The sequence below is a fragment of the Pan paniscus genome, chromosome 10 (genome assembly GCF_029289425.2).
Source record: "Pan paniscus chromosome 10, NHGRI_mPanPan1-v2.0_pri, whole genome shotgun sequence".
NCBI lineage: Eukaryota > Metazoa > Chordata > Mammalia > Primates > Hominidae > Pan > Pan paniscus.
The window spans coordinates 65,739,188-65,766,335 of NC_073259.2; the positions used below are offsets into that span (position 1 = coordinate 65,739,188).

A 27,148-nucleotide genomic window follows, 5' to 3' on the forward strand; every position below is an offset into this window, starting at 1 on the left:
TTTGGAGGCAGAGGCACAGGATTGCTTGAGCCCAGGAGTTCAAGACCAGACTGTGCAACATGGTGATCCCCAGCTCTACAAAAAAGTGCAAAATTAGCCAGGCATGGTGACATGTGCCTGTAGTACCAGCTGGGAGGCTGAGGTGGGAGGATCACGAGCCTGGGAGGTTAAGGCCGCCATGAGTCATGATCCTGCCACTGCAGTCCAGCCTGGGTGACAGATCCAGACCCTGTTTCAAGCAAGCAAAACCAAAAGAAAACCCACCATCCAAGGATGGAGTTAATAATAAAATCTGAACAAAACTTTAGAGAAAGTACTATTGAATCCCCAGAAACTTTTTCTTAAAAGATATTGAGTTCTGTTCCTAAAGTGCTTAGAAATTCAAAATTTGAAGTTATATATAAATCAATCAATGAATCAATACAGGCACTGGTCAGGCAATATCGCCACAGAATAATGAAATAACTATCAAGATACCACAACATCATCCAGAAGAGAAAAATATAGAGTACCTTCTGCATTAGAAAAACAAAAAGTTAAATGAAAATTCAATAGGTGGGTTGAATAGCAGAATAACCACAACTAAAGGGTGAATTCGTTAAAAGTGAATCAGCCCAGAAATTCTTCCAAAGTAGACAAAGAAATGGGAAATATGAAAGAGAAATTAAGAAACATAGAGAATAAATCCAAGTAAATTCCAAAAATGGAACAGACAGAAGAGAAAAGAGGGCATGTGAACCAAAATAGTAGAAGAAAGTTTCACAGATGATGAGACCGGTAAGCTTTGCCTCAGTGCCCTGCCTCCCTCCACATGATTGGGTGAATGGCAAAGCAGCACCCAGCACCCACATCTGAGGGGCCCTGTGGTACAGATCTTACCATTTCCCCAGGTGGCCTCTGTGTAGGTGATGGCCACTTAGTACTTCTCACTTGGACTATAGCTCCTGACTTCCAAATTCAGCAATATGGAAGATAACAACCTTCTTACTCTAAACACCTTGATATACTAGATAAAATATGATATATATGCATAGCTCAGCTTGCAGGAGAGTAAGAGAAATCTCTAGGGACCAAAAACAAAAAGTTTGCTGACACTCCACCTACTAGGGGTTGGAGGGCATCACTGGTCCCAATAACCCCCCAGGGCATGGGTTGTAATATCTCCTGGGATCCACAGCCTGCAAGCCACACAACCAGAAACTGAGGTATATGCACCGGGATACAGAGAGAGCTCTGAGAGAATCCCTCTAGGTAACACCCAAGGAGCCAGGAAACACTTCACAATGCTCAAAGGAAGTGAAGAAATCCCTCGTTTCTTTTTCTCTCAGTCTCTCAAGCCTCAGCCTCCAAGCAGACCCCATGGGAACCTGTAGAAAACAAAACTGAGGGAGGGAAGCCTTCCTCTCCATTTGCAGTCACTGTGGGCCCAAGAGGATGAGGAAAATTCCCATTGCTTTATTTCTTCTCTGCCGCCTGCCACTTAGCACCAGATGTGGGGACAGTCACAGAAGTGCCTGGCACTGTGGAGTAACAAAAGCCCCAGCTTTCTGGCCACTGAAGAAGGGGAGCCCCAGGGAACTGTAAAGTACCAGGGAGGTTGCAGAGAGGAGGAAAGTGATCCTATAAAGGTTTTTATGAACTCCCGAGCTCATTACATACCCAGGTCTGACCCTGACCTGCACGTCATAGACAATGAGAACTGAACTACAGGGTGGACTACTATCCAGGTCCCAGGCTGGCTGTGGCCCAAATGCACAATAGCAGAGGCTTCGAACCAAGAACTGGCATTGGAATCACAACCCACGGACGGCTGACAGGATTGGCAGCCTGAAGGTAAATAGGTCAATCGCCTGCTAAAATTACCAGGACACTCTTGGAAGACCCACAGTCACATAATGTCATATTCATAATGTCTATGATTCAATCCATAATCACTCAGCATGCAAAGGACCAGGAACATTTCAACTCACGTGGGAAGAAAATGAACATGCCCTGAAGTCAAGGGGAAAGAGATTGGAATTATGTAATAAAAACTTTAAAGCAGTTACTGTGCAAAGTGTTCCAAAAAGCCACGGTGAACACTCTTGAAATAACAGAAATAGTCTCAGCAAAGAAATAGAAGACAGACAGAAAAACCGTGGAAAGCTTTAGAACTGAAAAATATAAGCCTGGGTAGGCTCCATAGTAAAATGGAGATGCCAAAGGAAAGAATCAGTGAACTTGAAAACAGATCAATAAAAATTATCCACTCTGAACAGAGAGAAAAGTGATTCAAAACCAAAAGTATCTTGTGACCTGAGACCATAACAAAAGGTGTAACATTTGTGTCGTGAGAGTCCTAAAAGAAGAGAAAGAGCATGGTGGGGCTGAACAACAATTCTAGAAATAATAGTAAAAACTTTCCAAGTTTGGTGAAAGGTATCAATTTAGAGATTAAAGTTGCTCAGTGAACCTCAAACAGACTAAAACCAAGGAAATGTATGCCTAGAAACATCACAGACTGCTGAAAGCGGAGACAAATATAAGGCCAAATAAAGACATTTTCAAAGACTAAAAATTTTTACTACTAAGAGACCCTCACTGAAGGAACCACAAAAGAAGGAAAAACAAAATAAATCTAAAAGGGAGGAAAGAGCTGGAAGAAAGAAAAATAAGCCAAGAAATTTGTAAGCATATGGGTAGATCTAAACCAGTATTAACTGTACAAAATCATGACAGTCATGAAGATGATGACATAAAGAGCAAATTTACAGGTTAAATACAAAGGTGGAGCTAAAATACTGGGCAACATTAGTATATCATGTCGGAGGCTGTGATCAGAATTCAAGCATTCTAAGATCCATGGATTGTATCGTTTGGAGGAAGGAAAAAGATATTATCTTCAGACTTAGTTAAGTCAAGTACAGTACACATGGTAAATTTTAAACATAACAGAAAGATAGGTGAGTCTGACATTGGCCTTGCCACCAGCAGGTGTCCAAAGTCATAGAGGAGATGAGACCAATACAAAAACAGTTGAAATCCAAGGCTCGCAAGTTGAGAGAGTTATAGATGCCAGAGCTGGAGTCCCATAAACCTGTGTCTCAGGGATGTCAGGTCCTTCCCAGCTCTAAACTTGTGTCACCTGCAAGGAAGACGAGATGTGAGAAGGAGTGGGACAGGTCTGGTCAGTTCAACTTTCTGAGTCTTACGTTTCTCTTGCCATGAGGACCCTGGGATCCTAAGGCTTCTGTATGGTTTGGGAGGGGGGTAGAGCCACTTGTTCTCTCCCCGCTTCACTCCATAAGTGGAGTCTGCAGAATAAGATCCTTCGAGTCAGAACCATCTTCATATCAGTCAGTTGGTTTCTTATTTGGGTACCAGTGGCTCCTCCAGAAAATTCTGGTGAGTCAGTGGAGGAGTGTGTGCTCCATTGCATGGGGTAAGTAATGCATTTGGGACATGTCCTATGCTCAGCTTCAAGTAGCCAAGTCTCCTTTCTTCTGTCCCTTGGTGACCTAGGCCTCACACCACGGTGCCTTGCCCTAACCCAGTATCCTAAGCTAAGCCCATATTGTGTCCAACTGATCCTAGGGACCTGGGCACATACATCATTAATCAGTGGATGCAGCTGCCTGGCAATACTGCAGAAGAGTGGCTTGATGTCCCTGCCCTGCATATGGCAGAGGATGTTATGCAGGTTCTTCACTGCCTGCAGTGCCTCTCACACTCAGTCTCCAAATTCCCACTCATTCTTCAAAATGCAGTGCAGACATCCCTTTCTCAAGAAGCCTCCCTTGTCCCTTGCCTCACCTCTAACCCAAGCCCCTCCCCACTGACCTCTTGTACCCGTGCATACATCCCCCTTCTCCCTACCACATGTCAATCCAAATCTCAGCTGTATCTCTCTCCTTCTACACACTAGCTTTCTGGGAATAGTGAGGAATTTCACTCATGGTTGCATCTCTCGCAGCCATCACAAACCCCAACACATGTCAATGCTTAAATTGGTGTTGTTCACCCCTGCACTGACCTCTTTACAGTGCTTAAGACATTCTTTTTGTGAGGAGAAAACTACACGTCCTTGGGCACACCTGCCATGACATCTTCTGATTTTTATAGGGACTTGTGTACAGGGTGGCTCAGCACATTCAGTCTTCCAATTGCCATGCTCTATTGTCTACATCTTGAGCTAAATTTCTTAGTTTCAGACCCTCTGCATAATCTCCTTTTTATTTTTGAGACAGGGTCTCACTCTGTCCCCCAGGCTGCAGTGCAGTGGCGCAATCATGGCTCACTGCAGCATAGACCTCCCTGGCTCAAGTGATGCTCCCACCTCAGCCTCCCAAGTGCTATGATTACAGGCATGAGCCACCACACCAGGCCCATAAGTGATGCTGTCCAGTGAGAAGAATTAGGAGAATTAAGAATCCATAGAACACTCCCACCCACTGCTGCCCTTGTTCTCTGATCAAACTAATGCTTCCATCTCAGGCATCTGTACCCTGGCAGGTGATATGTTTCTCCACTGCCACCTGGAAGCTCCTTGGAGGCAGTTTGTAGAGACGTGATTTAACCCACAGCTTCCTGATGACCCTTTCTGGGTTGTTGTACCTCACAGTCATTAGGACCAAGGTACACATCTCCTCCAGTTCTCCTTGTGGCTTTTGGAAAGAGAAGGTTCCAAGGCTGATCCCCAAGAAAAGTCCCCAGGCATCTGCGAATGAGCTTAGTTCATTAAGTGATTCTCTCCTATCAGGAGGGCAGGGACTCACTTACCTCAACCTCCCACCCCGTCCAACATACACCTTCCCAGTGATGGAGGGAAAGAGCTCTCTAGAGGGTGCAAGAGGACAAGAGGAAGGGACCTGTTCTTAGTCTGTGAAGTCTCTGGCTTATGTGTCAAGGTGAGGGTGGGGACCAGTTTCTGGAGCACAGAGCTTCTTCTGAAGCTGTGAATAAACCATCAGGAAGGTGGGAAGAAGTTGTGGAAGCAACTTTGGAAATTCCCTGGTACCTCAGAGGTCTAGGTCAGAAGACATGCATGCCAAGGGAAGGCAAGGAAACCTACTCATAGGTAGTAGGTAGCCAAGAAAATAAAATAGCAGATTAAGCCAGTGTCAGGAAGGTAAGTACACAAGTGTGTGGATGGACAGGCAGGTAGATGACATGAATACTTGGTCTAAAGGTGTGCAGGGCTGGGCGCTGTGGCTCATACCTGTAATCCGAACACTTTGGGAGGCAGATCACTTGAGGTCAGGGGTTCGAGACCAGCCTGACCAACATGACGAAACCCTGTCTCCACTAAAAATACAAAAATTAGCCAGGTGTGGTGGCAGGTGCCTATAATCCCAGCTACTCAGGAGGCTGAGCCAGGAGAATTGCTTGAACACTTTGGAAACAATGTCACAAGCTGCGGATATAGTCCACGGTAGAACTGAAATGATGACCTTATTTCCTAGCACTGTGCCTTCATCAACGGGCTTCTTAGCTCTTGGTCTCTTGGTCTCTTGTGTGTATGTGAGAACCCCTCACATACACACATCATGTTGTCTATGCATCAGCTAAGCACAGTACAGCTGGGGCCCCTTGCACACGGAGACCAAGACGTGGAAGGACGGAAGCCAGGCCAGGCAAGGCCAGGGAAGCCACTGCCTCTCATCTCCACTTTGCGCTTCCTGGCAGGAGCAGGAGAAGGTGAGGATCTCAGCCACCTCTGCTGTGGGCCACATGCTGCAGCAACTAAAAACATATAAGCCTGGAGGCATCACCCCCCAAAATTTTTTCACACTTCTGATACCATTGGTGCTCAGCATTCAGGAAAATAACATGGAAGTGCTCCAGGTACACTGGCTGTCACTTGTCTGACCACTGCCAGGCCTGATATGTGTCCCCTTTCCTTGAGAGCAGGGCCCCTTCCCTGTGGCCATTTCCATGAGCCCAGCCTTGCCTGTAGGCTCTACATTCACCTCTTTGACATTGTCCTCTGGGTGGCTCTGAACATATCTGCCCTCTCTTTATGACGGAAGGGCTTCCACTCAGCCCCCTGGCTGGAGAGTCACAGGAGTGAGGTTGAGGCCTCCCTTCTCTCCATCCCATAGGCCTGGGGAAAGGCTCTGGCAGTGTGGGCTGACATGATTGGCTGGTCCTCACTCATCCAGCCATTGCCGCATGCCACGCTCAGCGACCACATGCATGTAGGTCCTGGAGGAAATCTGCAAGTACCTGGTGAGTGAGGGTCTCAGGGGAGGCTGCGCACAGTCCTCATGCTGGGCCCTCAGCAGCGGGTTCCGTGGGCACAGAGGGGTGGGCTGCCAGAGAGAGGTTCCTGTGCTCCTTGCTTCTCACTCCTTCACATGAGCCCACTCTGAGAACCCACAGCTGGGGTGCCAGTCCCTGGTTCTCTGTATTTGACTCTCTGGGCATCCAGATCACTGCCTCGAAGGCTGGGGAGGTCATGCCAGGTCCCTGGATGGCGACTGGCCAGAGGTCTTCTGGTTGGAGGGGCAGGGAGAGAAGAGGGCAGGAGCATCAGGCCTCTGGTCAGTTGGCATGGGGTGAAGGGTCTGTGGCTCCTGCAAATTCAAGAACAAGCCAGGGCTCAGGAATCCCTGTTGAAAAGCAAACATTTAAGGGCTAAGAAAGTAGGTTAAGAGCTCAGATGAGTCATTCTAAGGATTTATAGCATAAATCCTTCACATAGCGGGAGCATTTTACAAAGCACTTTTCCATTTATTACCCACGGGCGCTTGTCATGGTGTGTGGGAGGTTGGGCGGGATTGCTTTCCACTCTACTCTCAAGAAAGTGAAGCCAGTGGGTGCCAGGTCCAACTTTCAAACCCAAGGCTCCCAGCCCCATGGAGTTGTTTTCTCTCACATCCTGTGGGTTCCCAGAAGCAGTAAACTTCCTGCTGCAGAGGGGTGGGGGTCTGAGTCTGCAGGAGCCAGCAGTCAGAGCTGCCTGAAGATGCACTGCTGCTGCTGGGGACAGTGGGGAGGCCGTGGCTGCCAGGAGGCCTTCTACAGGACTCCCAGTGGCTCCTCTCCTGGTCAGCACCGCCCCTCTTTGGCTCCACAGGTCCACACAAGCCAAACTTAGCTTGTGGGGCAGTTACTTCACAGAGCTTTGTCTTCCTAAACAGCCCACAGGTCTCCCTGAGGATGGCTGCAGTGAATTTTATAGGTAGGGTGGCTGCTCCTGGCGACTCCTCCTTCCCCTCTTCAGCAGGGGAGCCCTCCTTGGCCTGAGCACCTCCTTCTGGAGAGCCTTTGGTGCTAAACCCACTCCCCCAAAGAAGCATATGTTTAATTCCATCTGCATTTCATTTCATGAAACACAGAGAAACAAATAGCTTCAAAGGCTAAATAACTCACCACTAAACTGGCTGGGCAGGAAGAATCATATCTTCAATTCACCAATACATAAAATCAATAAAATATAAAGAATAAAAAATGCACTGCCACACTGGTGGGGCAGGAGGGTGAAAGTCACGCCCCTCACAATAGGTAATGTCTATAAAAGGACAATCGAGGCCAGCACCACAGTTCACCTGCAGAAGGCGGGTCTGTCTCAACACCAGCTGCCAGTCACTGTGAACCTTTGGAACTGGGGCTGAAGCTTCTTCCAGTTGCTTGCCCAGATGTCAGTGAGACCGCTCCCTGGCAGATAGGGGGAGCTGTGTGTCAGAGAAATCCCAGCCACTAGGAGCAGCAGCACTCAGCTGCACCTCAGGCAGACGTTTCTGCTCTTGTGCAAAGAACAGAGCAATCCATGCAAGTTCACAGGGGCAGGTGGCACTTGAAAAGGTAGGGGACAAGTTGCAGGGCAGGATTTTGCAGGGAAGCCTTCCTGGGGGAGTGGGAGAGCCCAGCAGAGTTTAGAAGGAGTGAGGGGCGATATCTGGGCAATCCTCTGAGTCTCTGTCTTCTCCTCAGGCACAATTCAGGAAGACCCTACAGTTTCTCTGCAGGCTCATGGGAGCTTTCAGAACTGAGACAACACACAGACAGATCCAGGCCTGCTTGGAGGTCAGTGGGATGACACCCTTGAAAGTTGGTGTATTCGGTTCCTAGGGCTCCCTGGCTTAAAACAACAGACATTCGTTCTCTCTCAGTTGAGAAGGCTAGAAGTGCAAAGTCAAGGTGTTGGCGGGGTGACTTTCTACTGGAGGCTCTGAGGGAGAAGCAGTTCCATGGCTGTATTCTGGCTTCATATTTAAAATATGAGAGGACTAGAAATGGAATAAGCTCCCTGAGAAATAGGGATGAGAGGGGACTCAGTGCTGTGAGGAGGCATTAGCTTTACTCAAAAGCAAGGCCCTTTCCCATGGCTGTAGAAGGAGAGGCTGCCAGGAAGAGGGTCTCTGCAGAGGGAGTCTAGAAAGTGCAAACATTCCTCCCACATAAGAAAATTTTCATCTTCCTTGAAGCAGAGGGCAAGGTCGCTGGGAGCTGGGGCTGGCGAGGGGCGAGTCAGTAGGAAAGAAAGCTTCAGGAGACCGGCGAGGGTCTGTCATAGCCATTGGGGGAGTAGGACATAAAGCTGGCCAGAGACCACAGGACTTACGGGCAGCACCAAGGACGAAGCAGAGGCCAGGAGCTCATACCCGTCTAGATCCATGAGGCTGTGTGGTCTCAGCAGCGCTCAGCCGCCCCACACAGGACAGAGAAGGTGGCAGCTGGACTGAGTCAAGGGGAGTCCTCCTGTGATTGTCCCCAGGGGCAGACGGTGAGGTCAAGGGGATGAGGGATTGCTGAAGTAACTGATGGGATGGGCCACGGAGAAGCAAGTGAAGAGGCTGAGGGGACTCAGGGAGGGTCCTAGGAGGAAATAGAAAGCCTAAGTCCTTGATGTGGCACAGGGCCACTGGGTAACAAGGTGGAGAACAGCAAGCACAAGAAATTGTCAAGGAGGAGACACCAGCATGCGGCTTCAAGAGGTGGTGTATTACTCATTGCTAAGGAGGAAGAGGGTAATTGGACTGGGATGCTGGAGATGGAGCCCTGGGCTCTAGCCAGCATAGGGCTGCCAGACGTAGCCACCAGCTCTGAATTCTCAACTCTGATTCTGGGATAATATCCTGACTTTGCTGAGCACAGATCTTTTTTTTTATTATCATTTTTCAATAGAGACAAGATCTCCCTCTGTCACCCAGGCTGGAATACAGTAGAGGGATCATAGTTCACTGTAACCTCAAACTCCCAGGCTCCAGCAATCCTCCTGCCTCAGTCTCCTGAGTAGCTAGGGCTGCACATGCATGCCACCATGCCCAGCTAACTTTTTAAGTTTTTAGTAGAAATGGAGTCTCTCTATGTTGCCCAGGCTGGTCTCAAACTCCTGGCCTCCAGTGATCTGCCTGCCTCAGCTTCCCAAAGTTCTGAGATTGCAGGCGTGAGTCACTGTGCCAGAACTATGCATACCTTTGACTTAATAGCAACCTTGACCTGGAGCTCATCCTTTAAAAATCAAATTTTAAAAAAATATGATTTCAAAACCACACATAGTAAAGAATTTGGAGAATACAGAACACCAACACAGAAAAGATTAATACAGAAAATCAATACAGAAGAGAAGTTAGAAATCTCCTGCAAACCTACCACTGGGATTTAGACATGATTAATTTGGGGTTAGCTCTTTCCAGTTTGCCTTTTTTTTTTCTTTTTCTTTTCTTTATTTTTTTTATTTTTATTTTTTTTGCCTATTCAGGAGCATTTTAGTAATGTATCCTCCAACTTACTGGGGCTTGGAGCTCTGTGACTCAGTTTTCCTGGTTAGAAAATATGATGGCTACATGCTAACAAATTTCTTTAACAGCTTTCATGTGGTTTCCTCATACCTGCAGCCAGGAGGGCTGCATATCTCTCCATCCTAGGCAGTGAGGATCAGAGAGCCGGGTGATGGGTGCAGAGCCATGCAGCAGGCCCATGGGCTCCAGGGTTCCTCACCTTAACCCAAGTGGGTGCCAGAGAAAAATCTCACCTCGAGAGGAGGCACAGACACCAGGCTGCCAGGGCCGTGCACCACAGGTCAGATCCATCCAGAATCTCCCACGAGCTGTTCTCATGCCTCTGTGACACAAAGTCAGAAAAGCAGTCAGTCCCAAAAGAGAGTTTACAACTTGCTTTTTGAGCCAATCAGACCTTTGAACAAAATGTCCTCTTTTCCACAGTGTATCTGTCCTGTTCACCTTCAGTTTGGAGAGCTGTTCTGACCTTTCTTAATGAAATGAGTGTCTCCCCTTCTTCAGCGAATAATAAATTCAGTGTCTGCTTTAGACAGCTTTGGTGACCTTTGTGTTCTTCTGTGGCATGAACCTCGCTTTAATCATCGCTGTGGCCAGTGGATAGCCACTCTCTTCTGAGGGCTGTCACAGAATTCCTCCTTCTGAGAGGTTTATTGGTGATGGGGTAGGGGGTGGTCAGGGGTCCCAAGCCTCCCGGGCGAAGGCCGAGCCCTGCTTTCTTTACCAAGTTGCTCAGAGGTCTCCACTTGCAAATCATTAGCCTTATCGGGTTGGCACTCGTCCACTTGCATTTCTAGCTGGGACATTCTCTTCTATGAAAATAGTTTGTGGATATGACGAGTGGGCAGAGGAGTTTGTTTCTGTTAAGGAGTTGCTGATGGTAGGGCAATGATTCCAACTTCCATTGTTCAGCCAGATTCCTTCATTCCCCAAACTGCTCTGGATTTAGCCTAATCTTGGAAGTCAGAGTCCTGTTTGACTAACGAGAAAAATCAGAACTTCTGGGTAAAGTTACCAGACATTCACTATTGGGAGGAAATAGCTCCAGACTTGGGCTTGCCACTGTCCTTCCTTGCCCCCTCTTGGATGGAATAGTTGGGAACTCTTCCCCTCCCTACCTCCCCAGTCTTCCCCAGGGTGAGAAGAGCTTTTTTATTCCTATTAGCCATGATTTCAAGCCAACATTGAAAAAGTTTCGATTTCCTGGATCGTGAGGGAAGCTTCTGTCTGGGCATCCCAGCCTCACATACTGAGTGCCTCTTCGAGCCCTGTGTGGCGAATCAAGTGTGCCCTCCTGAAAGCCTCCTTGACTCCAGGTGCAGTCAGTGTATTTTCTCCTACACTATTGGAATCAGGGCTTCTTGAATCAAACCTGCAAATTTATGCAAACACTATGCTAACATTTTTGACAAAAACTGGCAAAGGAAGGCCTTTTGCAGGTGAAGTGCAGCTAACACCTAATGGCTAGCAGAGGGCTGTTTGGGGTGGGGACTCAGGTGAGAGTTGAAGCAGAGGAGTGGGGAGGAAGGAGGGTTGGTTGGTGTCTGCAGCAGTGATGGAAGATGCTGGGGCCTTCCTCCTTCCCTGCCTTCCAACATGGGAGTAACGAGTGAAGGAGCAGACAGAGAGTCAGGGACTCCCTGTCTCTTTTTCACAGTTGAGACATCTTCAACTGTGAGAGCTGGGGTGAGGACTGAATCTCTTAGCCCCTCTTCAGATGCTCCAGATGCTGCATCTAGTACAGAGTATGAGGTTGAGAGGCCCCCATGCCCTCCGGCCTTCCTATGCTATTACATTCACATCAAACTCTACCACATCGTCATTCACTTCACATTAAAGCATCTTAATTGTCCCCTGGAAGGTTAAGCTGTGTGGTTCTTACTTTTCTATGATCTCTCTTTATCAAAGAGCCATTTACCCTTTAAATCTTAACATTGGAAGGTCCTTTAGTGATCACCCTGTGCAATCCCTCTGTTTTATGCATGAGGGGACTAAGACATGAAGAAGTGGTTTACCCCAGTTCTCAGACCCAGACTCCAAACCAGTCATAACCCCGCTAGGTGACATTACTTACTGGACAACAGGCCCCCGGCAATCTAAGTGCCACTTGAGATATCATGGGAGCAAAAACTACCTGTCTTCTTTTAAAAGCAAGAGGTACTTTGGGTCAAGAATTATTTTGTAAATGCACACCCCTGTCACTTCCAGCGAGGGACCCTGGAAGGTAAACGAACAATCCTAACAATGCCCAGCACTCACACCATGCCCTTCCTCTGAGGCGTGCTCTGAAGAACAATCTTGCTTGTCCTTGGAATCATCCTTGTGAAGGTGTGGGAGGGAGGGACCATTATCCTCATCTTTAGAGGAGAATCCAGGCACTGAAAATAGACAACAACCCGCACAGTGGTCAGGCTGGCATTAGGCTCAAGGCCACACGCGTGTTGGCCCTGGCCCATTTCTTGTGAGCTGTGGAGAACCAGTTACCTCCTTAACCCAGGGCCACGGTGTAGCCAAGGGACATCTGGAGGGTGACACTCTTTGCTTTTAGGTCTAGAAAGGGGAGAGGAAACAAGAGAGAAGAGGAAGCAGCAGAAAAAGGGAAGGGAGGAAAGTGGAGATAAAGACAGGGCCTGGCAGGGGCAGGATAGACGCTAACGCCTTGCCACTGTTCTTAATGTCGGCATGTGGAGAGCCTGGCTTGGCAGCTCAGTTACCAGCCTTTAGGGCTTTGATGCCTTCCTGTCATCACCCAGCATTATTGGAAATTCACTAGGGTTTTATATTCAGAAGAAAACAGAGTCCCTCCCCTTCATTTCTGAGCAGGAGTAGCTCCCACTGTCAGCCAGCCTTTTCCTCCCCTCAGAGCACAGTTTATGACAGTTCAAGTTTTGTTCTCTGTTCTGTAAGCTGCTGTTGTGCAAGGGAGGAGAACAGGTACTCGTGGGTGTGCTAGAGCTGAAACGTGTTTATCTGAATCTGAACAGTGGGTGCTTTCACACACACACACACACACACACACACACACACACACACACACACAGAGAGAGTGGTATTCAGCACCTTCCCTTAGGGCTGCAAGGGTCCTCATCTCCCCTCCTGCAGCAGCAGATCTGGACTCCTGTTGAAGACAAGCCCTCACAGCACTTGGGCAGACATCATTTACCAGGCACATCAAAGGTTGGGAAAGATGTGACTAATGAGTCTAGCTTGTGCAAGACTCATCCTCTTACCTCCCTCTCACCATCACATTCCCAGTCCCACTAAAGCATAGGATTCTGGCTGAGTCTTTGGCTAAAATGAGTAGTGGCAACTCCTCTTGTTTAGGCATCCAAGCACACACCACCAGATCCAGCAAGTGCACACCAACTCCACTTTAGCTAATTTATGACTTCAAAGGTGGTCTAGAAAGGAGACCTTTACAACAGAAAAGCTTCCTGGACTGCAGGCAGAGTTGTGCCAATGCATTCAGGCCATAATTCTGATTGCTCCCCATAAGCCAGGAAACTCACTACTCACTATGCCCACCTTGCTGTTTGCCATCACAGAAATGCACTTGAGTTGCTCACCTGCATTGCTACAGTTAAACCACAGGCTGCAGGTGCAGCACTCTTTCCAGGGTGTGCAGGGGAAATGGCATTTGTTATTTGAGTAATGTGTCTCTCTCCATCCCCAGAGTCGGTAAACAAACAAGTTATCCGTGGAGCAAGCTCTTCCCTTTTGGCATCTTTCAGTTTTTGAGTGGCAGCTCTGCAATGAGGCCACTGGCCATCCCTCAGCTGTGTAGAGAACAGGCATTCTTGGCCCTTGGAGTCCTGCTGTAGCATTTTCAGGATGCCAAGTTATTGGTGGGGACAGGTGCCCAAAATTCAGCATAACACACCTAAGCCTTATTTCCCTTTTTCTGGAAACTTCTTGATTTAGGAATAAAAGCCCCTTCCTCCTCCTGGGCTGGGCTGGCCTGTAAACATCTCAGTCTGAGTTTGCTGAGGTGTGTTGCTATATTCAGTTGCTAGTTTCCATTCCATATGATGTGTGACAGGACAGCTCACCCTGTGAGTTAGCAAGGGGTTTTAAGTAATATGCTTTCTGATGGAAAGGACGACAAAGATTCCTATTATTCACCAGTGAGCCTGGAGACTGAGCTGGTCCAGTTTTGATGACTGAGCCACAGCAATGTCAATCTCATGCGCTCTGTCACTACTTCCCACTGTGGCTTGACGAAAACAGCCTCAAGGGCCCTGCAGAAGCGCTCCAGCCACGCAGTCAGGAGACTTTTGCCAACTCAGTCTGTCCAAGGCCTCTGTGACATTGGAACAAAAATAGGTCTGTGTGCTAGCCTCAGCTTCTGCATCTGCAAAGAGAAGTGGTTAACAAAAATTAGGGGTAGCAAGTAATGCTTGCAGCTTTCAGTTATAGACATGCACAGATATTGCTGTTGGTGAAAGCATCCACAGAACACCAGGCAACACGCTACTGAAAGAGAGCGGCATTTTTTTTGCTCCTATTCTTCGAAATGCCAGTGGAGATAAACTGATGCTGCTATTTGTGTTTTCCTGGACTATTTCCTTGTGAAGCCTTCCAGTCATTAAATGCTCACTCCATCTTCTTTCAAAAGTGACTCAGCGTGCGGCTGAGAAGCAGCAGCAGCAGGATCACCTGGGAGTTTGTGAGAATGCGGAACCTCAGGCTCCCCGGCTTTCCTGCTGAATCGGAACGCGCTGTTTCACACTCTCCCAGGTGATTCGCATGTGTTTAACTTTAGAAGCACCCGTCTGAAGTTGTGTTTGTCAAACCTAAGTGAACATCAAATCCCTGCAAGGCTTGTTAAAACCTTGCTGGGCCCCATACCCAAGTTTCTGATTCAATAAGTCTGGGTCAGGGTCTGTGAATTTGCATTATAACATTTCTAACTTTCCTGGCGATAACACCACCTGTCCAGGACCATACTTTGGGAACCTCTGGTAAGTCTTCCTTGAGCAGGTGTTTTGTGACACCTTAATTCCCAGGTCACCGAGAATCTAGAGCATCTCTATAATAGGTATGCTGGCTTCTTCAATCTCCAGAATTACTGTGTTCTCTTAATCATCTTTGATCTCTTTCTTGATTTCAGTATGTTTCTCTCTCTTTGTCATTAGGAAGCCCTAGTCTCAGAAAGCCAGTTAGTTCTGTGCTGTGCAAAAATGGGAGGATTTCATGAAAATCCTACTTTTTTCTCCCATGTGGTTGTTCTAAAATTCTACCTGTTTCTTCATCTGGAGTTACACCGCTGGTCCATGAGGGGCTTGTTACACTCCTCCTCAGAGCTAGTGAACATTGGCGGCTGGTGTGTAATCTTCTGTGCCTGTCATATGTGTGTACATACCTTGGCATTTACATGTAGAAATATGTGTTGGATTTCTTAGGCCGGGCACGGTGGCTCACGCCTGTAATCCCAGCACTTTGGGAGGCCGAGGCGGGCAGATCACGAGGTCAGGAGATCGAGGCCATCCTGGCTAACACAGTGAAACCCCGTCTCTACTAAAAATACAAAAAATTAGCCAGGCATGGTGGTGGGCGCCTGTAGTCCCAGCTACTCAGGAGACTGAGGCAGGAGAATGGCATGAACCTGGGAGGCGGAGCTTGCAGTGAGCCGAGATTGTGCCACTGTACTCCAGCCTGGGCGACAGAGTCTCTCAAAAAAAAAAAAAAAAATATGTTTTGGATTTCTTAAGAAAAAATAAGATCATACTACAAGTATTGCTTGGTAATTTCATTTTATTAATTAGTATCATTTCTTGGGGATATTTTAAAATCTATAAATAGACTCTCCATTCTTTTTAAAGCTGCATAGGCTAGGTGTGGTGGCTCACACCTATTTAATATAATCTCAGTGCTTTGGGAGGCTGAGGTGAGAGAATTGTTTGAAGCCAGGAGTTTGAAACCAGCCTGGGCAACATTGTGAGACTCCCCCAACTCTACAAAAAAATAAAATATTATCCAGACATGGTGGTGAGCACCTGTAATCCCAGCTATTTTAGAGGCTGAGGTGGGAAGACAGTTTGAGACCAGGAGTTTGAGGTGACAGTGAGCTATGATTAGGTCACTGTACTTCAGTCTGGGCAACAGAGCGAGACCTTGTCTCTAAAAAAAAAAAATAAATTGTAATAAAATAAATTATAAAGGGAATTTACATATATATTTTAAAGCCGGTCAGAGGAAATGTAAGAAAAAAAGAAAAATAGCTGTATAGCTATATTTTATAATATGGACATATCATAGTCTATTTAACCATCTACCTATTGATGGCTACTTACATTATTTCCAATATTTTACTATTACCAGAAATATTAAAGTAGCATTCTCATGAGATTCAACTAAGAAGCTGACCTCCAAAAAGGTTGTGTCAATTTATATTACCATCCCTCACATTGAAAGTGCTTATTTCTAACCTCACCAAGGCCAGCTATTATCAGCCTTTCACATTTTTACCAATATATTGAGGCTATCTCATTCCCTAAATGTGCTTCTACCTGCTGAGTGCTTGAGGTTAAACACGTCTTCAAAGATTATCAGCCCATTCCATTTCCCTTTTTAGGAATTACTAATTCAGATTCTCTGTCCTTTTTCTATGGGCTTGTCGGTATTTTTTTGCAGATGGGGGACAGTTAGGAGCAATAGCCTGGATATTAATCTTTGGTCTATTTAAAAAGTCACAAATGTTTTATCCAAGTCTCTCACCTGACTTTTAATACAGTCCTTCATTTTATCTTTTGTCATATAAAACTTCTAGTTTTTTTTTTCAATTTTTATTATTTTATTTTATTTTACCATAAGTTATTGGGGTACAGGTGGTATTTGGTTACATGAGTAAGTTCTTTAGTGGCGATTTGTAACCTGCCCAGACCTTGGGGGAACTGAACAAATGGGGGCGAATGCAGGAATAAAAGACAAAGACAAAAGAATATGTTTAGAAGAAGGAGTCAGGGGGCACCTTGCCTCTAGTGGACAAGAGCCCTGAGCTTTACACAGCCCTCCATATTTATTAGACAAAAGAGATAGCGAGAAGTCGGGGGCTGGTTTTCAGCTGGCGGTTAGATTCACAGCAGGCTTGCAAGACTGCATTCTTTGAACAATACGTGCTAGATTTCCCAGTAGATAACTTCAAGGAGCCCGGCACCAGGGAGTGAGGCCCTCAGCAAACCTTTTGGCAGCGGGCACAATGTGAGTTTGCTCACATCCTGCATTCATGATAAACAGTTTGCTGTTTGATCATATAGCCTCCAGTGGAATGGTGAGTTGGTCACAATCACTTTGGCCTTTTTGGCTCCCAACATCTCACCTTTGTGTTTATGTATTAATTGAAAGAATGTAAGGCCAGACTGGGCAGCTCTCATTTTCTGATTGATGGTCCATCTGATTTTACAGACTATGAACAGAAGACAGAGACAAAACATTATTCCAGGACCTACATATAAGATGTTAATGTGGTGCCTTAGATAGGTCCAAGGGTTGAGGCTCTCCAGGCCTTGCTGGAATTCGGTCCAGTCTTCTAAAGAAGGCTGAAAGTCTTGTGTTTGCCCATTTAAATTAATAATGTTGTTTTGTAATTCACCAATATCAAAGGTGACGTTGGATGTGAAAGCTCCCTGCAAATGGGTTTTCACAAGGTCCCACGGATACTCACTTCGGTTGTATTCTAAGTTGGTTACACAAATATGAGTGTGATTAAAAGGACAATGCAATTGCTGCTGCAACTGCAAGCTTTGTGCTTGTTCCCCTAACCATAGAACCGTGGATTTCAACACTGCCACTTCAGTTTGTAGCTCAGCGTTAATTCCGTTCTGAAGTAGCCACGCTTGGTTGGCTGTGCGTGTCCAGTTCTCCACATACTGAGCTGTTTGAATAGCAATATGCAAAGCTACATAGGACATCACAACAAAAGACATTAGTGTGACCAAGGAAACAGTAGCAAAAATTATCATGCCTAAGGCTCTATGGACGTGATGAGTAAGCTAAGTTAGAAGAAGTTTCACAAAATGCAAAGCAGGTGTGGCAGCCCAAGGCTCGGGCAGATTAACAGGAATCCATAGCCCAGGGATACGACCTAAAATCATCAAAGGAGGCCAGGCATGGTGGCGGGCACCTGTAGTCCCAGCTACTCAGGAGGCTGAGTCAGGAGAATGGCGTGAACCCGGGAGGCGGAGCTTGCAGTGAGCCGAGATCGCACCACTGCACCCCAGCCTGGGTGACAGAGCAAGACTCCATCTCAGAAAAAAAAAAAAAATCATCAAAGTAGAGATATTTTTTGTTGTTGTTTATTTCAATTTCATTTGGTTCTGGTATGATCTTGGTTATTTCCTTTCTTCTTCTGGGTTTGGGTTTGGTTTGTCCTTGTTTCTCTAGTTCCTTGACGTGTAACCTTAGATCGTCTGTTTGTGCTCTTTCGGGCTTTTTGATGTAGGCATTTAGGGCTATGAACTTTCCTCTTAGCACCACCTTAGCTGTATCCCAGAGCTTTTGATAGGTTGTGTCATCATTGTTATTTAGTTCGAAGAATTTTTAAATTTCCATCTTGTTTTCATTTTTGACCCAATGTTCATTCAGGAGTAGGTTATTTAATTGCCATGTATTTACGTGGTTTCAAAGGTACCTTTTGGGGTTGATTTCCAGTTTTATTCCACTGTGGTCTGAGAGAGTGCTTGATATAATTTCAATTTTCTTAAATTTCTTGAGGCTCATTTTATGACCTATCATATGGTCTATCTTGGAAAAAGTTCCATTGCTGTTGAATAGAATGTGTATTCTGTGGTCGTTGGATGAAATGTTATGTATAGATCTGTTAAGTCCATTTGTTCCAAGATACAGTTTAAATCCATTGTTTCTTTGTTGATTTTCTGTCTTGATGACCTGTCTACTGCTGTCAGTGGAGTATTGAAGTCCCCCACTATTATTGTGTTGCTGTTTAATCTCATTTCTTAGGTCTGTTTGTAATTGTTTAATAAATTTGGGAGCTCCAGTGTTAGGTTCATATATGTTTAGGATTGTGATATTTTCCTATTGGACAAGGCCTTTTACCATTATATAATGTCCCTCTTTGTCTCCTTTAACTGCTGTTGCTTTAAAGTTTGTTTTGTCTGATATAAGAATAGCAACCCCTGCTTGCTTTTGGTGTCCATTTGCATGAAATGCATTTTTCCACCCCTTTACTTTAAGTTTATGTGAGTCCTCGTGTTAGATGAGTCTCCTGAAGGCAGCAGGTAGTTGGTTGGTGAGTTCTTATGCATTCTGTGGTTCTGTATCTTTTAAGTGGAGCATTTAGGCCATTTCCATTCAATGTTAGTATTGAAATGTGAGGTACCGTTGCATTCATCATGCTCTTTGTTGCCTGCCTACTTTGTTTATTTTTGTTTTTTTGTTTTTGCTTTTTAACTTGTATTTTTGTTTTATAGGGCCTTTGTGATTTATGCTTTAAAGAGGTTCTGTTTTGATGTGTTTCCAGGATTTGTTTCAAGATTTAGAGCTCCTTTTAGCAGTTCTTGTAGTGATGGCTTGGTAATGACAAATTCTCTCAGCATTTGTTTGTCTGAAAACGACTGTATCTTTCCTTCATGTATGATGCTTAGTTTCACTGGATACAAAATTCTTGGCTGATAATTGTTTGGGGAGGCTGAAGATAGGGCCTCAATCCCTTTTAGCTTATAGGGTTTCTGCTGAAAAATCTGCTGTTAATCTGATAGGCTTTCCTTTATAGATTAGGTTACCTGGTGCTTCTGTCTCATAGCTCTTAAGATTCTTTCCTTCATCTTAACTTTGGGTAACCTGATGACAATGTGGTTAGGTGAAGATCTTTTTGCAATGAATTTCCCAAATTTGTGCTTCTTGTATTTGCATGTCTAGGTCTCTAGAAAGGCCAGGGAAGTTTTCCTCAATTATTCCCTCAAATATGTTTCCCAAGCATTTAAAATTGTCTTCTTCCTCAGGAACACTGATTATTCTTAGGTTTGGTCATTTAACATAATACCAGGCGGTCTTGGAGGCTTTGTTCATATTTACTTATTCTATTTCTTTGTCTTTGATGGATTGGGTTAATTTAAATACCTTGTCTTCGAGCTCTGAATTTCTTTCTTCTACTTGTTCAATTCTATTGCTGAGATGTTCCAGAGCATTTTGCATTTCTAAAAGTGTGTCCAAAGTTTCCTGAATTTTTTTTATTGTTTTTTCTTTAAGCTATCTATTTCCTTGAATATTTCTCCCTTCACTTCTTGTATCATTTTTTGGATTTCCTTACATTGGCCTTCGCCTTTCTCTGCTCTTTCCTTGATTAGCTTAATAACTAACTTCCTGAATTCTTTTTCAGGTAAATCAGGGATTTCTTCTTGGTTTGGATCCATTGCTGGTGAACTAGTGGGAATTTTGGGGGGTGTTGATCAGCCTTGTTTGTCATATTACCAGGGTTGTTTTTCTGGTTCCTTCTCATTTGGGTAGGCTGTGTCAGAGGGAAAGTCTAGGGCTGATGGTTATTGTTCAGACTTTTTTGTCCCACAGGGTGTTCCCTTGATGTAGTACTCTCCCTCTTTTCCTGTGGATGTGGCTTCCTGTGAGCCGAACTGCAGTGATTGTTTCCTCTCTTCTGGGTCTAGCCACTTAGTGAGTCTACCCAGCTCCGGGCTGGTACTGGGGGTTGTCTGCACAGAGTCCTGTGATGTGAACCATGTATGGGTTTCTCAGCCGTGGATACCAGCGCCTGTTTCAGTGGAGGTGGCGGAGGGTGCAGTGGACTCTGTGAAGGACCTTAGCTTTGGGGATTTAATACTCTATTTTTGAGTGCTCAATGGCGCCCAGGCTGGAGTGCAGTGGCGTGATCTCGGCTCGCTACAACCACCTCCCAGCCGCCTGCCTTGGCCTCCCTAAGTGCCGAGATTGCAGCCTCTGCCTGGCAGCCACCCTGTCTGGGAAGTGAGGAGCGTCTCCGCCTGACCGCCCATCGTCTGGGATGTGAGGAGCCCCTCTGCCTGGCTGCCCAGTCTGGAAAGTGAGGAGCGTCTCTGCCCGGCCGCCATCCCATCTAGGAAGTGAGGAGCGCCTCTTCCCGGCCGCCATCACATCTGGGAAGTGAGGAGCGTCTCTGCCCGGCCGCCCATCGTCTGAGATGTGGGGAGCACCTCTGCCCTGCCGCCCCGTCCGGGATGTGAGGAGCGTCTCTGCCCGGCCGCCCCGTCTGAGAAGTGAGGAGACCCTCTGCCTGGCAACCGCCCTGTCTGAGAAGTGAGGAGCCCCTCCGCCCGGCAGCCACCCCATCTGAGAAGTGAGGAGCGTCCTCCCTCCTCGTCCGGGAGGGAGGTGGGGGGGTCAGCCCCCCGCCCGGCCAGCCGCCCCGTCCGGGGGGTGAGGGGCGCTTCTGCCTGGCCACCCCTGCTGGGAAGTGAGGAGCCCCTCTGCCCGGCCAGCCGCTCCGTCCGGGAGGGAGGTGGGGGGGTCAGCCCCCCACCCGGCCAGCCGCCCCGTCCGGGAGGTGAGGGGCGCCTCTGCCCGGCCGCCCCTACCGGGAAGTGAGGAGCCCCTCTGCCCGGCCAGCCGCCCCGTCCGGGAGGGAGGTGGGGGGGTCAGCCCCCCACCCGGCCAGCCGCCCCGTCCGGGAGGTGAGGGGTGCCTCTGCCCGGCCGCCCCTACTGGGAAGTGAGGAGCCCCTCTGCTCGGCCAGCCGCCCCGTCCAGGAGGGAGGTGGGGGGGTCAGCCCCCCACCCGGCCAGCCGCCCCATCCGGGAGGGAGGTGGGGGGGTCAGCCCCCCGCCCGGCCAGCCGCCCCATCCGGGAGGGAGGTGGGGGGGTCAGCCCCCAGCCTGGCCAGCCGCCCCGTCCGGGAGGGAGGTGGGGGGGTCAGCCCCTCGCCGGGCCAGCCGCCCCGTCGGGGAAGTGAGGGGCGCCTCTGCCCGGCCGCCCCTACTGGGAAGTGAGGAGCCCCTCTGCCCGGCCAGCCGCCCCGTCCGGGAGGGAGGTGGGGGGGTCAGCCCCCTGCCCGGCCAGCCGCCCCGTCCGGGAGGTGAGGGGCGCTTCTGCCCGGCCGCCCCTACTGGGAAGTGAGGAGCTCCTCTGCCCGGCCACCACCCCATCTGGGAGGTGTACTCAACAGCTCATTGAGAACGGGCCATGAAGACAATGGCGGTTTTGTGGAATAGAAAGGGGGGAAAGGTGGGGAAAAGATTGAGAAATCGGATGGTTGCCGTGTCTGTGTAGAAAGAGGTAGACATGGGAGACTTTTCATTTTGTTCTGTACTAAGAAAAATTCTTCTGCCTTGGGATCCTGTTGATCTGTGACCTTACCCCCAACCCTGTGCTCTCTGAAACATGTGCTGTATCCACTCAGGGTTGAATGGATTAAGGGCGGTGCAAGATGTGCTTTGTTAAACAGATGCTTGAAGGCAGCATGTTCGTTAAGAGTCATCACCACTCCCTAATCTCAAGTACCCAGGGACACAAACACTGCGGAAGGCCGCAGGGTCCTCTGCCTAGGAAAACCAGAGAACTTTGTTCACTTGTTTATCTGCTGACCTTCCCTCCACTATTGTCCTGTGACCCTGCCAAATCCCCCTCTGCGAGAAACACCCAAGAATGATCAATTAAAAAAAAAAAAAAAAAAAGTCACCTTGCTTAAGTATCTCAAAATATCTAACTTGAAGTTTTTTTTAATGGTACAGCCAAGGAAATGAAATAATCTTGAGTTGAATCTTCACACAGATTTCATTGGTAAAATTTTAATAATGAGAAGAAAACTTCCCTTCATTGTTCTAGTCACAGATCCTTGGCCTGCCTTTTCCACCTCCTCCCTCCTCCCTTCTGGAAAGAGCTCAGACTAAGAGAAGAGCCTGTCTCTCTTTAAAGAGACTATTTGTTTCCATGGTAACTTGCCTTCTTCATCTTCAGAGCTGTAAACTAGGAAATTCCATTAGAGGCTTATCCGGGCAGTTGCTTTTGAAATGGTGTCTGATATTAGCTGTCTGCTTCATTCACCTTTGCTGCTTAGTAATCTTTTGAATTTGGTGATTTTGTTTCTATCAAATGAAGAGAGTAAAATAAAACAATACGAAGCTGATTATAATCGGTCTTGTTGGGCCAGCTGTGCATTCTTGTTAGGTCCTGTGGTGGGGCTGTCATGGTGTGGCCTCCTAGGTGACTGTGACCTGTGCAGCCTAGGCGCCATGGAGCCCTGCACACAGAGCTGGCCTGATTCAAGATGTACCATTTCATCTGGAGAAGAAATAGGAACCAACTCTGTTGTCAAAAGTGACTTTGATTGTTAGTAGATTTCAAGTTTTATCTGTAGGATTCTGATTTGGGCACATGGAGATGCTAATACTGCTGGCTGTGAAAATATAGCTGCAAATAAAGCAAATAACCAGAAAAAAAAAATACTCTATTTTTGTGATGGTTGGCCTTCTGCCAAGAGGTGGCATTTTCCAGAAAGCATCAGCTGTACTAGTGTGGCAAGGGACCAGTGGTGGGCAGGGGCCCTAGAACAAACTGAAGGGTTGGTCTCACTCCCACCATGCCCCACCACGAATAGCCCTGAGTCTGTTTCCGGGTGGAGGGCAAGTCGGGCTTGAAAACTTGCCCCAGGCTTTCCACCTCCCAGCTGCCAAAGAAAAGGGCTTTAGTTCTTCCCCCGTCTGTGAAGTCTGCAAGCCGGATTCACGCCCTTCCCCGAGTTCTGGCCAGGAGGCTTCTTGCCCCGTTCAAATTGTAACAAAGTTCAGCTAGAGAAGTCCTCCTTCCTATGGAGTTTTATCTCCTGCTCCTCTGCCATCCTCCTGATGGATCCCTGTGGTACCGGGCAGGAATGGGCTGCTTGGGTATCCAGCGAGCTCCCAGCGCCTTTCTGCTGCTTCCTCTACCCTTGTATTTTGCTTGGCTCAGCTCTCTAACTTGACTCACCTCCAGGTAAAGTCAGAAACTTCTCCAGTGAGGGGTGTGTGTTCGGGAGAGGAGGGTCTCCCTTTCCCACTTCCACATTGGGGCACTCACAGTATTTGAGGGTCTCCTGGGTCCTACAGGAGCAGTCTGCTTCTTTCAGAGGGTCTGTGGGTCCTCTTAGGATTGCTAGTTTGTTCTTGCAGTCAATCTGGAGCTAAAATTCACAATGCAAGCCTTCGCATGCTGCTCTGTTTGGAGCTGCAATCTAGTCCTGCCTCTCGTCTGTCATGATCCCTCCACCAAAGCTTCCAGTTTTTATATAATCTATATAAAGTTTCAGTTGAATTCATGCATTGCTACCAATCAGTTTCTTCTATCTGCATTATGTGGAGGAAAAGCACTCTCTTGGATGTGAATGAAAAGAATAGAGAAACTTGTAAATAAAATTGAGTAGGGAAATAATGAGATAATGTAGCTCCCACCTTCCCTTTTCCTTTTTCTGTAACAGCTCCTGTATCTTTTAGCATGGAATTTTGGTTTGGTGGGAGGTTTAGAAAAATAAGTGCACAAGTTTAGGTGATTTGCATATTTTATGAAAGAGTTGAAATGAAGTCAAACATGAATGCTAATGGGAGACATTTCTCCAGGGGCCTCTTGTTTCTGCACATATTACAAGCAGCAGAGCTGGCTGTCTTTGCTCTGGATAATCTTTTCAAGGATGTTTGCATGAGATGAGCCTTGGAAAACAGAGGTAGTGTCTCCCTCCAGAGGAAATGACTGGTTTGTTTGCTGTTCGGTACAATAAAGATCATGTTTTCCCCTAGGCAAAGCTCAGCAGGTTTACTTATGGCCCATAATAAAAGATTGGGGTTTCCTAAACTCAGGGCTCCTCTCCTGTAACACACCCTGTATATGGAGTTGTCACCTGGCTCTGCTTGTCTCCCATGAATTGGGACTTGGGGAACCAGCACAAGAAAATGATGGTGGTCAGGCTACTGCTATTGCTATGAGTAATTAACCACCCTTTATCTCTAACCCAGGAATCTCACATCTTCTGCCAGCATCCTGAAACTATGGCAGACTCACTTGTTAACTTTGCAAATAAGGTCAAATTTCAGAACCTTCACAGCTCCTGATAGTCACCGTGTAATAGAAGATTAAAAGACAAGCTCAGCTCTTGTTCCAGTCAGCCTCATTCCTCTGCCTACAATACAGAAGTCACTCAATCATATTCTTGTCTTAAATTGAACAGTCCTTACATGGTTAAGAAAAGGAGAAATTCATTGTAAGGAATGTTTACATTTTGTGTATAATTCCTGCAAGTGTAATGTTTCAAAAGGTTTTCCTGTGGCTGAAGTACATTTACCCTGTGTAGCTCTAGAGAAATGAACTTACAAACTGAAAAATTTCAGCTCAGTATATAAAGAAAAACAAATTTTCACAATTAGATCTATCCCAAAGAGAATAAATTTTGAGGTGATAAGCTCACTGCTGGCTTAGATCATCACTTATGGGACCTCTAATGGGGCAGGGATCAGACTAGATGTGTACAAAGATCTCTTCCAACTGAAGCTGCTACTGTGGAGGACGTTGTTTTCAGTGGACTCTCTAATCAGATTTATTTTCATACCAAGAAATGAAGAAGGTGAGCTGGGGGATGCAGCTGGGACTCAGAAGACTGCACGTGATAGACTCATGAGCTGAAGATCTCGTGCTTAGTCTGGCAGAAGCTCATCAAGTCTAGCTCACTTTGGAGTAAGTTGGTGCTGGAGAATGAATTCATGCTAACCAAATTCACCAAGAGCCTGATTTACAAATGAGAGAGCCAAGGCCTTAAGTTTAGAGCAAAAGACAAACTTCCAATGACTTTAGTTTTCTTGTCCAATATCTAGGGCACCTTCCCCTCTCCACCTGCTGTGTACAAAGGAGAAATAATCACTCCACACCCGACTGAACATTTTCTAACCTTATCACTGTAGCAGAAACTGGCTACTCTTCCTCCTGGGTAGACAGCCAGGCTGTATTTCCCCGCTGCCCCTGCAGTGAGAGGTAGCCATTGGAGCCGGCGCAGGCCAATGGACTGCACTGGAGTGACACATGCTGCTTCCAGGCCTGTCCCTCAAACCTCCCACATGTCCTCTGTCTGCTCTTCTCACTTCCAAGGAGCATGGCCATCGTGGAAGCCCCAGGTTAGCAATGGCAGATTGGGAGGCATCGATGGGAGGAGCCTGGGTCCCTGACTTAAAGCATCATGGATTTGGACTTTCCGTTATTGAGAAATAAACTTCCATTGTGTTTAAGCCTTTATTTGATTGTTTATAGTTTGTTATAGGAACTGCCATCTTTTCATTAAAACACTGATGCTGCCTCCTGTCCCTGGAATGCTTGTAACCCTGCCCTGCTTCCCCAGGGTAACCCCCACTTGGCCTTTAAGTTCATCTCTGCCGTCACACCCTCCAGGAAGCCTTCTCTGAGCACCCCAATCCCTCCACCAACGGTTTGGTGTCTCCAGCAGAAGCTGCACAGCTGCCCTCTGCCTGCCCTCTCCTTCCTCCTGTTAGAATCCCAAGACTCCCATGCAGCTAGAAGCACTCGTGTGATCCAGTGCCGGTCAATAAGATGTAAGAGGAAGCAGCTGGGCAGAGATTCTTAGGAATCTCCTTTTAAAAAGGAAGAGATTGGCCTCATTTCTGCCTTTTACCCTTTTTCTATGTGCTTGCCTACTTCCTGCCTGGGACTCCGATGCAGCACCTGCGAATGCGGACACATATTACAACTCTTAGGCTGAAACCCACGTGCTCAGGCAGAGTAGAAGGAAGTCCTGGGTTCCTGAAGGCATCATGGAGCCACCACATCCGCCCTGGGCTACCGACCTCCTTTCTCCTGTTGTGTGGAGGATATGAACCCCGGTGCTTGAGCCCTGTGGTCGGGTTTCTCTTGGGCACAGCTGAAAGTAATCTTAACTAGACGAGCTCCTCTGTGAGTGCTCCCAGGCACCTGGCTGCCCTCCGCGGTGCCTATCAAAACACGCATCGCACTCGCATCATCTGGTTATGTGTCTGTTTCCCTGGCTTGTTGAAGGCACGGGGCAAGCACTCAATAACTGTGGTGACAGGGACGTTGCTGTGTCTCCTCATCCTGGACCTGAGGAAAGGAAAGGTTTCCCTGGAGCACTCAGAAAATCCCAGTGGCATCCCCGCCCCATCTCCTCTATCAGTGGAGCATCAGCTCTGCGATCACTGAAGTCTTTCAGGCTCTCACTTCCTCTGATTCCACCTCATAGCCAGTAAATGTCCACACCAAGGAGGATATGAAAGTACGAAACATAGCCCTGGTCCTTCCATCGAGGAAGTCAAGGAATGCATGCAGGATGACAACTAGCACTTGCACAGCACTTCTTATGCCCCAGGTGAAATGCACATAAAATTGACCATTTTAAAGTGAACAATCAGTGGCATTTAGTACATTCACAATGTTGTCCCACCACTCCCTCTCTGTAGTTCCAAAACATTTTCATCATCCCAAAATGAAAACTTGTA

At 47.1% G+C, this 27,148-nt stretch overlaps 1 long non-coding RNA gene across 1 annotated transcript in view; it reads left to right on the plus strand.

Moving 5' to 3' along the window:
- The window catches only part of LOC130540668 (uncharacterized), a 55,904-nt gene extending 29,989 nt beyond the window's left edge, over window positions 1-25,915 (plus strand). Inside the window, exon 3 of the long non-coding RNA XR_008954658.2 lies at window positions 24,650-25,915. This is a non-coding gene — a long non-coding RNA (uncharacterized LOC130540668). The remainder of the gene's footprint in view (window positions 1-24,649) is intronic.
- The last annotated feature ends 1,233 nt before the right edge of the window (window positions 25,916-27,148 follow it).